This window comes from Peromyscus eremicus, unplaced genomic scaffold, assembly GCF_949786415.1.
Source record: "Peromyscus eremicus unplaced genomic scaffold, PerEre_H2_v1 PerEre#2#unplaced_70, whole genome shotgun sequence".
NCBI lineage: Eukaryota > Metazoa > Chordata > Mammalia > Rodentia > Cricetidae > Peromyscus > Peromyscus eremicus.
Window position 1 is genome coordinate 658,497 of NW_026734311.1, and position 14,019 is coordinate 672,515.

The following is a 14,019-nucleotide window of genomic DNA, read 5'->3' on the forward strand; positions in this document are numbered from 1 at the left end:
TAAGAGTAAGCATGGAGAGAATTAGAATCTAGAAGACAATGGTCCCTTTTTATTGGTTTCCTTCTATCCCACACCAGAGGGCTCTTCTGATATGGTACTGAAGAATCTCTCAAACTTCTCTTTTAGCAATGTGCTTGGGTTTAGAGAAGGAGTGAGCCAATTCCATCTCCAAAGCCAGCTTGGCTTATAATTGAATTGGGACCACAACTTTTCTATATTAATAGAGAGATAGATGTTAGACAGTGAGATTTTACCGTGTGTAGATTGGTACCAATAGATTCTTTCTTTCTGCTGTAAACATCTGGATATCCAAGGCCTTATGATTTTTGGAAGATGGGTATTTCCATTATCCTGGAAAGACAAAAACAGAACCCTACCCCAACCTTGATTGTTAAATTTTTCTTACAACTTGTAGAGATGTCACATTGGTGGATGATCTTTTACTTCACCTCATCAAGGGGTTTTTCCTGTTCAAATCGAATTTTTATTAATTTTGTTGGTATCCATAGCTTTTCTTCTCCTGCAGAAACAAAGGCAAAACCCCTTCCCCAACGTAGAACATATCCAGGTTTCCATTCTGAGGTCAGCACATCCTTGAAATAAACCGGTTGGTTTAGCTCGGGAGTTTTGTCTGTCGTCCAATGTCTCTCTGCAGCTGTTGTTCCTTTCTCATCAGCATTGAGAAAATTCAAGGTTAATAAAGCACTATGCAATCTATTTCTAGGAGTCATTGTTACCTGTTGCTGTTTATTTAGCATATCCTTTAAAGTTCGATTGGATCTTTCTATGACTGCTTGGCCTGTGGGATTGTGTGGTATACCTGTAACATGCTTTATATTGTAATAAGCAAAGAATTGTCTCATTTTATTGGAGACATATGCTGGAGCATTGTCTGTCTTAATTTGTACAGGTATCCCCATGATGGCCATAACTTCTAATAGGTGTGTAATCACAGAATCAGCCTTTTCAGAACTCATAGGAGTTGCCCATTGAAATCCTGAATAGGTGTCAATGGTATGATGTACATACTTTAATCTTCCAAATTCTGCAAAATGAAACACATCCATCTGCCAAATTTCATTTCTTTTTATACCTTTTGGATTGCTCCCTGCAGGTAATGGAAGTTGGTTATAGATGGAACAAGTAGGACATTTTTTCACAATATCCTTAGCCTGTTGCCAAGTGATGGAGAAATCCTTCTTCAAACCTTTGCTATTTGTGTGGTATTTCTTATGAAATTCTGAAGCTTCTAGCACATTACCTATTAGTAACTGATCAATCTCATCATTACCTTGTGCTAGAGGTCCTGGCAGACCTGTATGGGATCTGATATGTGTTATATATATAGGATGTTCCCTTTTTCTGATGATTTCCTGCAATTGTATGAATAATGAAGTTAATTCTGTATTATCAGGAATAAATTCAGCAGTTTCAATATGTAAAACAACTCTCTCTGCATATTGAGAGTCAGTGACTATATTGAGGGGTTCTGTGAAGTCCATCAGTACCATAAGAATGGCATACAGTTCTGCCTTTTGTACAGAGCTGTATGGACTTTGTACCACTTTACTTAAGTCTCCTGATTTATATCCTGTTTTCCCTGATTTATTTGCATCAGTATAGAATGTGAGGACTCCAGAAATTGGCTTTTGTCGTACAATGTGAGGAAGGACCCATTCGGTTTTCTTTATAAATTCTATTCTCTTGCTTTTGGGATAGTGGTTGTTAATCTCTCCCAAAAAGTTACTGCAGGCTCTCTGCCAGTATTCATTATCTTTCCATAGTGATGAAATTTCTTCATTAGTTAAAGGTACTACAATTTCTGCTGGGTCCATTCCTGTCAACTGGCGAAGTCTTAGTTTACCTTTTTGAATCAAATCAGAGATCTTTTCTATATAAGTCTTTAATTTCTTATTTGGTTTACGTGGTAGGAATATCCATTCCAATATAATATCTTCCCTCTGCATCAAAATACCTGTTGGGGAATGTCTGGAGGGGAATATGACAAGAATGCATTTAAGTTCTGGATCCACACGATCCACATGTGCTTCTCGAATTGTCTTTTCTACTAGAGCCAATTCCTTCTCAGCTTCGGCTGATAATTCTCTTGGACTATTTAATTCTTTGTCCCCTTCTAGAGTATTAGCCAAATTTTGTAGTCCTTTTTTGGGTATTCCCATGATACCCAGTAAGTTGGAAATGCTTCCTAATAACTTTTGAAAATCATTAAGAGTCTTCAATCGATCTCTCCTTAGCTGTACCTTTTGGGGTCTAATTTTTTGTAGCTCTATCTTATATGCTAAGTAGTTAATAGAATCTCCTCTTTGTATTTTTTCAGGAGCAAGTTGCAGTCCCCAGTGAGGCAAAACTTTTTTTACTTCTTCAAACATGCTTTCTAATGTATCTAACTTTGGATCAGCTAATAGGATATCATCCATATAGTGATAAATTATGGATTGTGGAAACTTTACACGAATTATCTCCAATGGTTTCTGCACAAAGTATTGGCACAAAGTAGGGCTGTTTAACATTCCCTGTGGGAGGACCTTCCATTGATATCTCTTGACTGGCTGAGAATTGTTATAATTAGGTACTGTGAAGGCAAATTTTTCTCTATCATTTTCTTGTAAGGGTATGGTAAAGAAACAGTCTTTTAAGTCAATAACTATTATAGGCCATTCTTTAGGTAGCAGAGAGGGCAAGGGCATCCCAGTCTGTAGGGAGCCCATTGGCTGAATTACTTTATTAATAGCTCTCAGATCTGTCAGCATTCTCCAATTACCAGACTTTTTTTTAATAACAAATACAGGAGAATTCCAAGGGCTGGTAGATTCTTCAATGTGTTGAGCATTTAACTGCTCTTGAACCAGCTGTTCTAAAGCTTGTAGCTTCTCTTTTGTCAAAGGCCATTGTCCAACCCAGACAGGTTTATTAGTTAGCCATTTTAAAGGTAAGGCAGTTGGTACTTCTGAGAGTTCAACAGCAGTTGTGCTCTGTTTGTGAACAGCCTGAATGGTTGGTGCCTGATTTTTATAGCATGCGATGATATTATTCCTAGAAACATGCATTGGTCTGTATTCTTTTTCTGAAAGTGTAGGAATTTTAATCTGGGTATTCCACTGTTGTAACAGATCTCGGCCCCAAAGATTTACTGCTACATTTGCTACATATGGCTTCAGTCTTCCTCTCTGTCCTTCTGGCCCTATGCATTCAACCCATCTCGAACTCTGTTTTATCTGAGATAGGGTGCCAATCCCTAAAAGTTGGACATCTACCTCTTGAAGAGGCCAATTCGGATGCCATGATTTTGGTGTAATTATAGTCACATCTGCACCTGTGTCTACCAGTCCCTCCATAACCAGGCCATTAATTCGAATTCTAAGCTTTGGTCTTTGACCATTTATGGAAGTCTGCCAAAATATTTGTTTTATAGTGTTCTTTGTAAACTGTGATCCATCCATCAGAGCTGTTTTATCATCCATTGCAGTATCGGTTTTTACATTAGGCAGTGGTTTATTCAGTTGTCCTGGAGAGGAATTTCTTCCACAGTGGCTGGGAATGTTCGTACTACATTTGATTTGGGGGCCTGCAAGAGGCCCCCTGAGGCGTTTCCCGCCAGTAAAGGGTTACCTCGTATATCTATTTTTGATCTGCACTCACTGGTCCAATGTCGGCCTTTGCCACACCTTCTACATAATCCGGGAGGTGGTTGGGGTCTCCTGTTTAGGCTATTCCTAAAAGGAGTATTACTCCTAGGAGTACCCCATGTACAGTTTTTACTTATATGACCTGGTGTACCACATTTAAAACATTTGGTAACACGGGGCCTTCTTTCACCTCTGGGATTTGTCTCTCCTATCCAAGCCTCATTACTGTAGTTACGAGACTCAACACCATTAGTATACTGAATCCATTCTTCCAAAGGAGCTGATCTGATCTTTAATGGTGTAAGTATTCTTCTGCATTCTGCATTAGCATTGTCGAATGCCAAGGACTCAGTTAATACTTTTCTTAATTCTTTATCTGATACAGCTCTTGTTATAGCTGTGTTCAGTCTTTGTAAAAAATCAGTGAAGGGTTCGTGCGGTCCCTGAAATATCTTTGTGTATACCTCAGTTGGTTTTCCAGGTTCTGGAATTTTTTCCCAAGCATTTAGAGCTGCTGTACGGCATAGGGATATTGTATGTTCATCATAAATGGCTTGTACATTCCTGTCAGCAAAACATCCCTCACCAAGTATTTGATCTTGGGAGATCACAAAACCTCTGAGTTTACCTTGTTGTTCTAAATTTTTTGCCTCTTCTCTCAACCAGCTTTTCCACTGTAGCTGCTGACTATATTCTAGAACAGCTGAAATCAACTGATGCCAGTCATCTGGGATGATTCTATGTGAGGTAGACCATGAATTTAACAATTGTTTTACGTATGTGGAGTGTATCCCATACGTAACTACTGCTTCCTTTATATTTTTAAAGTCCCTTGTTGAAATTGGTTGTAATGTATATGTATTATATGGCTCGGGGTGTGTGTCATCCGCTGGCTTCTCATGGATGATAACAGGATAAGCCATTGTGTGAGAGCCATTTGGAGATGTTACAACCTCTATGGTCTTGCCCTTCTGCTTATTAGGTCCCTTGTCATGTTTACTGAGAGTTTCTTCTAAGGCCTGCAAACGAGCACCTAAGGTCTGTTCTAGGGAGTGAACCTCCTCTCTGGCAAGGGACTCCAGATTTCTCATGGAATCATAGAAGTTTTTATGTTCCTCAGAAACACATGATTCCATGGACCTTATCTTATCAATTAATGATAATCTTTCTTCCTTATATAGTGTCTGGAGAGTTAGTGTTCTGTCCATTAAATATTCACATTTATTATCAATAAGATCAATTTTTGGTACAAGCCTGTTTTGTAAATCCTGATTAGCAGATTCCAGAGAAAGAATCTTTTTCTCTAAGGTCTCATTGCTATCCATTAAAGCAGATTCCAGAGATAGAATCTTTTTCTGTAAGCCATCATTGTTAGTTTTGAAAGCCTGTAAATCCTGGTTAGCAGATTCCAGAGAGAGAATCTTTTTCTCTAAGGTCTCATTGCTATCCATTAAAGCAGATTCCAGAGATAGAATCTTTTTCTGTAAGCCGTCATTGCTCTCGCTTAAAGCCTGTATCAGTCCCAATAATAACTCATCTTTGTTCTTGTTTTTAAACCAGTGTTTGAACACTGTGTGAATTATTACAATGAATGCCAAAATGGTACAGGCCAGATATGCCTTAGGAAGGTCGTATATTTCCAGGAAGATGTTATTCATCATACAGGCAAAAAGGTTTTCAAATTCTTGTGAGGTAATGTTGTCAGCCATATTACCAGAATTACTCAAAATTTGTCAGTCAATTTTAAGGTGTAAAATTATCAGGTACTTTTACTTACCTTTCATGGTTTTGGGGGGTGTAGTAGCACTTTTCAGCCAGCAGGTGGCGATGGTACAGCTCCAAAGCAGGGCCTGCTGGTGATCTTGGCTGACTGCAGCTCGCTGGAGTCAAGATGGCAGAGCCGAGCAGCAGCTGGCGTGCGTGCACTCAGGAAGCTGGGGAGTGCCTCTTTCGCTGGTCTCGGGGCTAAGCTAGGGAGCTGAGACCGGACTAGCTGCTCCCTTTTTCAGGAATGGAACCGTGTAGGTGTTCCCTGGTTATATGGAACTTTGCAGGCGGGTTTAGGTACCCGCTAGCCGGGGAGGAGGCTGAGGGCAGGAGCCACCCAGGCTTTTGGGATTTGCCCCACGTGAGCGCCAGATGTTGGTGAAATTATTTAGGCCACTCCACGTAGTTAAAAGGAGATTTATTTAATGGCGTAACTTACAAATTAAGGGATAGGTAGGTCGCGGGGTCTGGGGAAGGTGTATCGCAGTCCAGCGGTGTTCTCTGGAGCTCTCCTCTGTCTACCTCCACCATCCAGCGTCCTGGAACCAAGAGAGCGTTCGCCGATCTGGATCTCGGGTCCCCAGGCGCCTCCCTTGGCCCCGCCTTGTAGGCGTGACAGTTGCCGAAGTCTCAATGGGGGTTGGAACTTCCAGAACAAAGCTGGAATGGCTACCCACTACAGAAGTCATTGGGCAGGTGGCCTACATGGACATCTGGCAGATTGTATGTCCTTTGGTTAGAGAAAGTATTCAACAGAAGATGGAGGCTACAACACAGAGATTAAGAGAGAAGTGGGATTTAGGATAGTGTTGGGGGGTTATTGAAAGATGGGAGGAGGTCCAAAAGTGAGCAGGTTACAAAGATTTCTGGTGGTTGGCATGGCCTCTGGTCCAGCAGGGGGTCTTTATCTCAAGTTGTCTATCAGTTTTTCTGGATTGTGTGCCTGCATTTGAGCAGAAGATATCCATCCCATTTGGGGTTGAGGACATGGCTTTGAGAGTGGCAACTGTTGGGTTGATGGGCAACTGTGTCTTGGGAGATGTGGGGATCATGGAAGTTTCATGGGCTGGTGGCCTGATCTTCTGGCTGGTGTGACATGCACATAAGCAGGGTTTGTCTGTTTGTGTTGGTGGCTGGAACAGAGCTTTATTCCTCTTCTTCTAAAAGGGAGTATATTCTGTGCAATTGTATGTTGGAAATGCTTTATTTGTTTCTTGATTTACAAGATTTGACAGTCAAGAGATTGTCTTGAGAGTCAGAAGAGAGTTTGAACATTTGAGCTGTTTGAGGCTGTTACAGATTATGAGAACCATTGAACTTAGAGTAAATATATTTTCATTTTTACTTTTCTCTTGGTATTTATTCTTCTCTCATACAATTTATCCTAACTGCAGCTTCCACTTCCTCCAATTCTAGTCAAACCCCTGAAATCCTCATTTTTCTAAATCCATGGCTACACTGTTTTCCTTCAGGAAATAGTAAGCTTCCTAGGGATATCAACCAAACACATCATAACAAGGTGCAATAAGGCTAGGCACAAATCCTCATATCAAGGCTGAACAATGTAACCCACTAGGAAGAAAGGGGCCCCAAGAAAAATGAAAGAGCCAGACACCAAGACTCCTACAGTTAATAGTCCCACAAACACCCCAAAGAAACCAGCCATCGCAAGAATGTAGTTCCAGCCATCTGAGCTGTCCTAAGCAGATCAAGGTGTTGCCTGACTCCCCAGGTATTCAGAACACCTTTCCCCAGGGTTGTTGCAACAAATTTACTTACATTGTTGGTGCCGAAACCTGGGACCAAACCCACAGAGTTGCACACAATTTACTTACAACTATTCTGACCCTAGGCTAGCAGAGGCGGGCTGTTTAGATGATGGGAGGAGGAGGTACATCAGCTCTCTCAGTAGGTTTGCAGAAATAGCTATCTAAGAATTTACCTAGTGTCTACTCCACAGGTGTGTACCCTCCAGAATCTGTGAAGATGTTTCTCCTGTCTTCAAAAAGAAATTCTCCATTTCTGTACCTGTCACAATGGAGACTAAAATAACGTCATGAGCAGTTTTGAGGATGGGACTCAACATCATGACAGATTTATAAACTCCTCAAGGGTATATCTATGTGTCACTAAAATAAGTACACTGGCAGAACTATAATGCTCAATTTGATGCCCCCAATTTTCACCAAGGTATCACCTGGGAACTGTGAGATAGGGAACTTCTCATGCCCAACCACCGATACCTGATTGCAGAGACTATGGGGAGATACATGCACAAACACATCAAAAAATACACAACACATACACATGTGTGTGAGAGACGGAGAAAGAGAGACTTAGAGAAACAGAGAAAGAGAGACTTAGAGAGACAGAGAAAGAGAGACTGAGAGTGGGAGAACTCTATCAATTGGATGCTGAACAAATGCATGCAGGTGTGTCCTCTCAGAGGGGAACAAAAGGAGCAGGGATCAGTCTTAGTCCTTATACCCACACATTTAGATGTATGACTAGGCCTCTCCAATTGCTGCTTGGAGAATCAAACACACAAGGCCTTTCCAAGCAAATAACAAAACAATCATCTCAAACTCACAGCAACCATCTAATCACACTAGCCAGCACTTGATAGAATCTCTTCAAATGCATGCTGGGAACTCACATACTACTGCCACAGGCTCTGTTTTTGTTTCTTTTTAGAGGAAGCAGAATAGTCTTTGTCCTCATATCATTCCTGTCCACATTTGAGGTTCTGCCTTTGGGTAGAATTCAGAGACATGATGTTGGGCAAAGACATATCCTGAAGATGCAGCCTACCAGAAACACAAACCTTGTATAAAATGAATTAATGAAGACAGAGTGGACCTAAGATTGAAACAAAAGTGTTTGAAAGAATGAATACCTATTCATCATGCTCTCTTCTGTGATAAAGACCATCTGATCTCACTGTTAACTTCTTTCAGTGGTCTGATTGGTCAGTCTCTGCACCTTCTGCTTCACCTGCATCTGGTGAGGAAGGTTTGGTGGGATGGTGGCTCCCTGATGCTCCTTGTGGGTAGATGAACACAAATTAACTTGCAGTATGACAAGGCAAAGAGGATGGACAGACCACCCTGAGTCCTAATGAAATTTTGAGAGAGCTCTTTTACCAATGACTCAATGACACCCCAAATGGTTTTGTCCCACGCTTCAGATGCCCCCTCTGGGGAACTCAGCTGTTTCCTCTGTTTGAAGGGAAGTCAAACCTGAACCAGGTATTGGGGTGAACAATGGAAGATCAGAGAGACCGAACAGGCCACAGCAACCTCACCCCACGATTTCATCAGCTAATCCTGTTTCTTCAGACTGGAAGCCTCTGAGTCCTCATCCAGAATGAATCTCAGCTGAACTGCTGCTCCAAAGCCTGAAACCTTAACCAGCCAAAAGCTTCTAGTTCCTGGTCTTCATGCCTTATATACTTTTGTGCTATCTGCCATCACTCCCTGGGATTAAAGGCTTGCTTTCTGGGATTAAAGGCGTCAGTCACCATGCTTGGCTGTATCCTTGAACACATGAATTTCTGCCTCTGGAATCTAGGATTAAAGGCGTGTGCTACCACTGCCTAACCATTAGGTTCAATATTGTGGCTGTTCTGTCTCTGACCCCAGATAAGTTTATTACGGTGCACAATATTTTGGGGAACACAATACCACCACAATTCTCATCTGATAAACGTCTCTTATCCAAAATATACATAGTTAAGGAAAGAAATCACATAAATAAAACAACAATTCTCATCTGATAAAGGTCTAATATCCAAGATACACATATTGAACACAAGAAATCAGAAAAAGAAAACAAAATTTCTCATGTGATAAAGGTCCAATATCAAAAACATACTTAAAAACATAATAAATTAAAAAAACACAAATTCTCATTTGATAAAGATCTTATATCCAAAAAATACACATTGAGCACAAGAAATCATATAAATAAAGCAAAACTTCAAATCTTATAAAGATCTAATACCAGAGATGTACATATTGAACATAATTAAATCAATAAAACAAAAATTTTCTCATGATAAAAGTCTAATATTCAAAATATACATATTTAATAAAAGAAATCAAAGTAACAAAACAAAAATTCTCATCTCATAAAGGTCGAATACCCTAAATATACATATGGAACACAAGAAATCAGAAAAGCAAACCATAATTCTCATGTGATAAAGGTAAAATATCAAAAATATTCTTATTGAAAACAAGAAATTAAATAAAACAAAACTTTTTACCTAATAAAGGTCTAATATAAAAAATATTCATATTGAACATAATTAGATAAATAAAAAAAATCATCTCATAAGTGTCTAATATTCCAAAATATATATTGAGCACAAGACATCAGATAAATAAAACGAAAATTGACATCTGATAAATGTCTTATATACATAATATACATATTTAACCCAAGAAATCAAATAAATAAAACAAAAGTTGTCATCTGATGTTCATCTAACATCAAAAACGTACTTGTACTCAAGAAATTAAATAAAAAGAAAATTCTCATCTGATAATGTCTAATATCCCAAACCATACCTGTTGAATACAAAAATGTCTAATACCAATAATACACATATTGAACACAAGAAATTAGATAATCAAAACTGAAATTTTCATCTGATAATGGTCTATTATCAAAAATATACACATTGAACACAAGAATTCAGATAAATAAAAAAATTCTCATCTGATAAATGTATAATATCCAAAATATAAATTGAAAACAATAAATAAGAAAAAAACAAAAATTATCAGCAGTAAGTCTAATATCCAAAATATACATATTGAAAACAAGAAAACAGATAAATAAAACAAAAATTCTGATCTGATAAAGGTCTAATATCCAAAACAGACATACTGAACATAATTGGATAAATAAAAGAAAAATTCTCATCTTATTAAGGTATAATATCAAAAATATACATACGGAACACAAGAAATCAGGTAATTTAAATGAAAATTCTCATCTGATAAAGGTGTAATATTCAAAATTATGCATACTGAACACAAGAATCAAATATATAAAACAAAAAAATCTCATTTGAGAAATGTCTCATATCCAATATATACATATTGAACATAATTAGGTAAATAAAACAAAAATTCTGATCTGATAAAAGTCTAATATCCACAATATATTTACTGAACACAATAAATTAAATAAAACAGTCGTTCTCACCTGAGAAAAAGACTAATATCCAAAATATGCATACTGAACACAAGAAATCAAATATATTAAAGAAAAATTCTCATTTGATAGAGGTCTAATATACAAATATACAGTTTGAACAAAGGAAATCAGATAAACAAAAATAAATTTTCATGTGAGAAAATTTTAATATCCAAAATACACATATTGAACAAAGTAAATGAGAAAAAAACAACAATTATTAGAGGTAGGTCTAATATTCAAATATACATATTGAACATATTTAGATAAATGAAAACAAAAATTCTCATTGGATAAAAGTCTAATATCCAAGCCGTGCGGTGGTGGCACACGCCTTTAATCCCAGCACTCAGGAGGCAGAGCCATGCTGATCTCTGTGAGTTCGAGGCCAGCCTGGTCTACAAAGTGAGTTCCAGGAAAGGCGCAAAGCTACACAGGGAAACCCTGTTTCGAAAAAAAAAAAAAACTAAAAAAAAAAAGTCTAATATCCAAAACATAGATATTGAAAACAGGATACCAGATAAATAAAACAAAATTTGTCACCTGATCAAGATCTAATGACAAGTATATGTATTGAACACAAGAAATCAGATAAATAAAACAAAAATTCTCATCTGATAAAGGTCTAATATCAAAAATATATGTATTAAACACAAGAGATTAAATAAAACAAAAATTCTCACCTGAGAAAGAACTAATATTCAAAATATGCATACTGAACACATGGTATCAGATAAATAAATCAAGAATTCTAACCTGATGAAGGTCTAATATTCAAAATATACAAAAAACACAAGAAATCAGAAAAACAAAACAAAATTCTCATGTGATAAAGGTTTAACATGAAAAATGTATTTATTGAACACAAGAAATTAAACAAAACAAAACTTCTGTTCTGATAATGGTCTAATATAAAAATATACTTATTGAACACAAGAAATCAGACAAAAGAAGAATTCTCATCTGATAAAGGTATCTTTATAGGCGTTTTCTTCTTTAGGTTGTGAAAATTTTCTTCTAAGATTTTGTTGAATATATTTTCTGTGCCTTTGAGTTGGTATTCTTTTCGTTCTTCTATTCCTATTATTCCTAGGTTTGGTCTTTTTATGGTGTCCCAAATTTCTTGGACATTTTGGGTCATGACTTTGTTGGCTTTAGTGTTTTCTTTGACTGATGAATTTATTTCCTCTACCGTATCTTCAACACCAGAGATCCGCTCTTCCATCTCTTGCACTCTGTTGGTTATGCTTGCATCTGTAGAACCTGTTCATTTATTCAGATTTACACTTCCAGCATTTCCTCAATTTGTGTCTTCTTTGTCTCCATTTCAGTCGGGCAGCAGACCTCCTGCAGGCAGATCAGACTACCACCATCCCCCATGAGACCCTGTAACCAAGCCCCACCTCCCCCCATCCCACCCATTCTTCGAGACTGCAACTGTTCCCTGAGACAGAGATGGCCAAGACCCGATTGGACTAAGAGGTGAGTCTTTATCCTCAATTCTGAACACCACAGCCCCTAGGCTTTGGGCCCAGGGGCACAACCCTGCACCCCTACACCACTACCCATTGCAGTCCCAGTTTCGGGCCAGTTGGCAGGCAGACCTACTGCAGGCAGTTCAGACTACCACCATCCCCCACCAGACCTTGTAACTCACAAGTCCCACACCTCCCAACCCACCTGTGTGCCAAGATTACAACTACTCCCTGAGACAGAGCCCACAAGGGCCAACTGGACTAAGAGCTTCTCCCTGAGACAAACAGTCCATCAGAACCCAATAGACCATGAGCTCCCACTGGACCAAGATTATTGATCCGACTGAGAGAGCCTCCCTCAGACACAGACACCGCTTGCACCAAGTGGAGAAAGAGATGGATAGAGGCCAGTGCAAAAGTACAGTCAACAACAAAAAACACACCATGGTTCCATCAGAACCTACACCAGAAAGACCTGAACATCCCAACACAGAGGAAACAGAAGAAATCGACCTTAAAAATGACCTTAAGAAGATGTTAGAGATCTTTAAAGAGGAAATGAAAAATTCCCTTAAAGAATTAGAGGAAAAGTCAAACAAAAAATGGGAAGCAATCAGTAAATCCCTTGAAAGCCAAGAGAAAGCAATTAAATATTTGAGGGAAACAGCTCAAGATTTGAAATCTGATTTCTCATTTTCAATATGTATATTTTGCATATAGACATTTATTAGGTGAGAATTTTTGTTTTATTTAATTTCTTGCATTCAATATGTATATTTTGGTTATTAAACCTTTATCAGATGAGAATTTTTGTGTTGTGTATATGATTTCTGTGTTTAATGTATATATATATGATACTAGATCTTTATCAGATTAAAATTTTTGTTTTATTTAATTTCTTGAGTTCAATATGTAATTTTCAACATTAGAAGTTTATCAGATTAGGATTTTTGTTTAATTTATCTAATTATGTTACATTTATCAGATGAAGATTTCTGTTTTATTTATCTGATTTCTAGTGTTCAGTATTTATATTTTGGCTTAGTCCTTTATCAGTTGAGAAGTTTTGTTTTATTTATCTGATTTCTTGTGTTCATTATGTATATTTTGAATATTAAAACTTAATCAGATGCAAATTTTTGTTTTATTTATCTGACGTCTTGTGTACAATATGTATGTTTCTGATATTAGAACTTTATTAGGTGAGAAATTTTTATTTATCTAATTATGTTTGATGTGTATGTTTGGGATAGTAGACCTTTATCATAAGAGAATTTTTGTTCCATTTAATATCTGTGTTCAAAAAGTATATTAGGGATAGTAGACCTCTATCAGATGAGAATTTTCATTTTATTTATATTATTTATTGTGTTCAATATGTATATTTTGGATATTAGACCTTTATCAGATGAGAAATTTAGTTTTAATTAATTTCTTGTGTTCTGTATGTATATTTTGGATACTAGAAATTTATCATGTGATAATTTTTTGTTTTATTTATGTTATCATGTTCAATGTGTATACTTTGGGTATTAGAACATTATCAAATGATTTTTTTATTTATTTATCTGACTTCTTAGGATCAATGTGTATATTTTTGATATTAGACTTTTATCAGATGAGAATTTTTTTTTATTTATCTGATTTCCAGTGTTCAATGTATATATTTTAGATATTAGACCTTTATCTGATGATAATTTTTGTTTTATTTTTCTGATTTCTGGTGTTCAATATGTATTTTGGATATTAGACCTTTATGAGATGAGAATTTTTCTTTTATTTAATATCTTGTGTTCAATATGTATATTTTGGATATTAAAGTTTTATAAGATGAAAATTTTTGTTTTATTTACCTGATTTCTTGGATTCAACATGTATATTTTGGATATTAGTCCTTTTCAGATGAGAATTTTTGTTTATCTGAC

At 37.1% G+C, this 14,019-nt stretch overlaps 1 long non-coding RNA gene across 1 annotated transcript; it reads left to right on the top strand.

The window, feature by feature from the left end:
* Positions 1 to 11,893: 11,893 nt before the first annotated feature.
* On the top strand, positions 11,894 to 12,901 carry LOC131901296 (uncharacterized). Its single transcript, XR_009376467.1, has 2 exons — positions 11,894 to 12,101; positions 12,457 to 12,901. It is a non-coding gene; the product is annotated as an uncharacterized LOC131901296 (long non-coding RNA).
* The last annotated feature ends 1,118 nt before the right edge of the window (positions 12,902 to 14,019 follow it).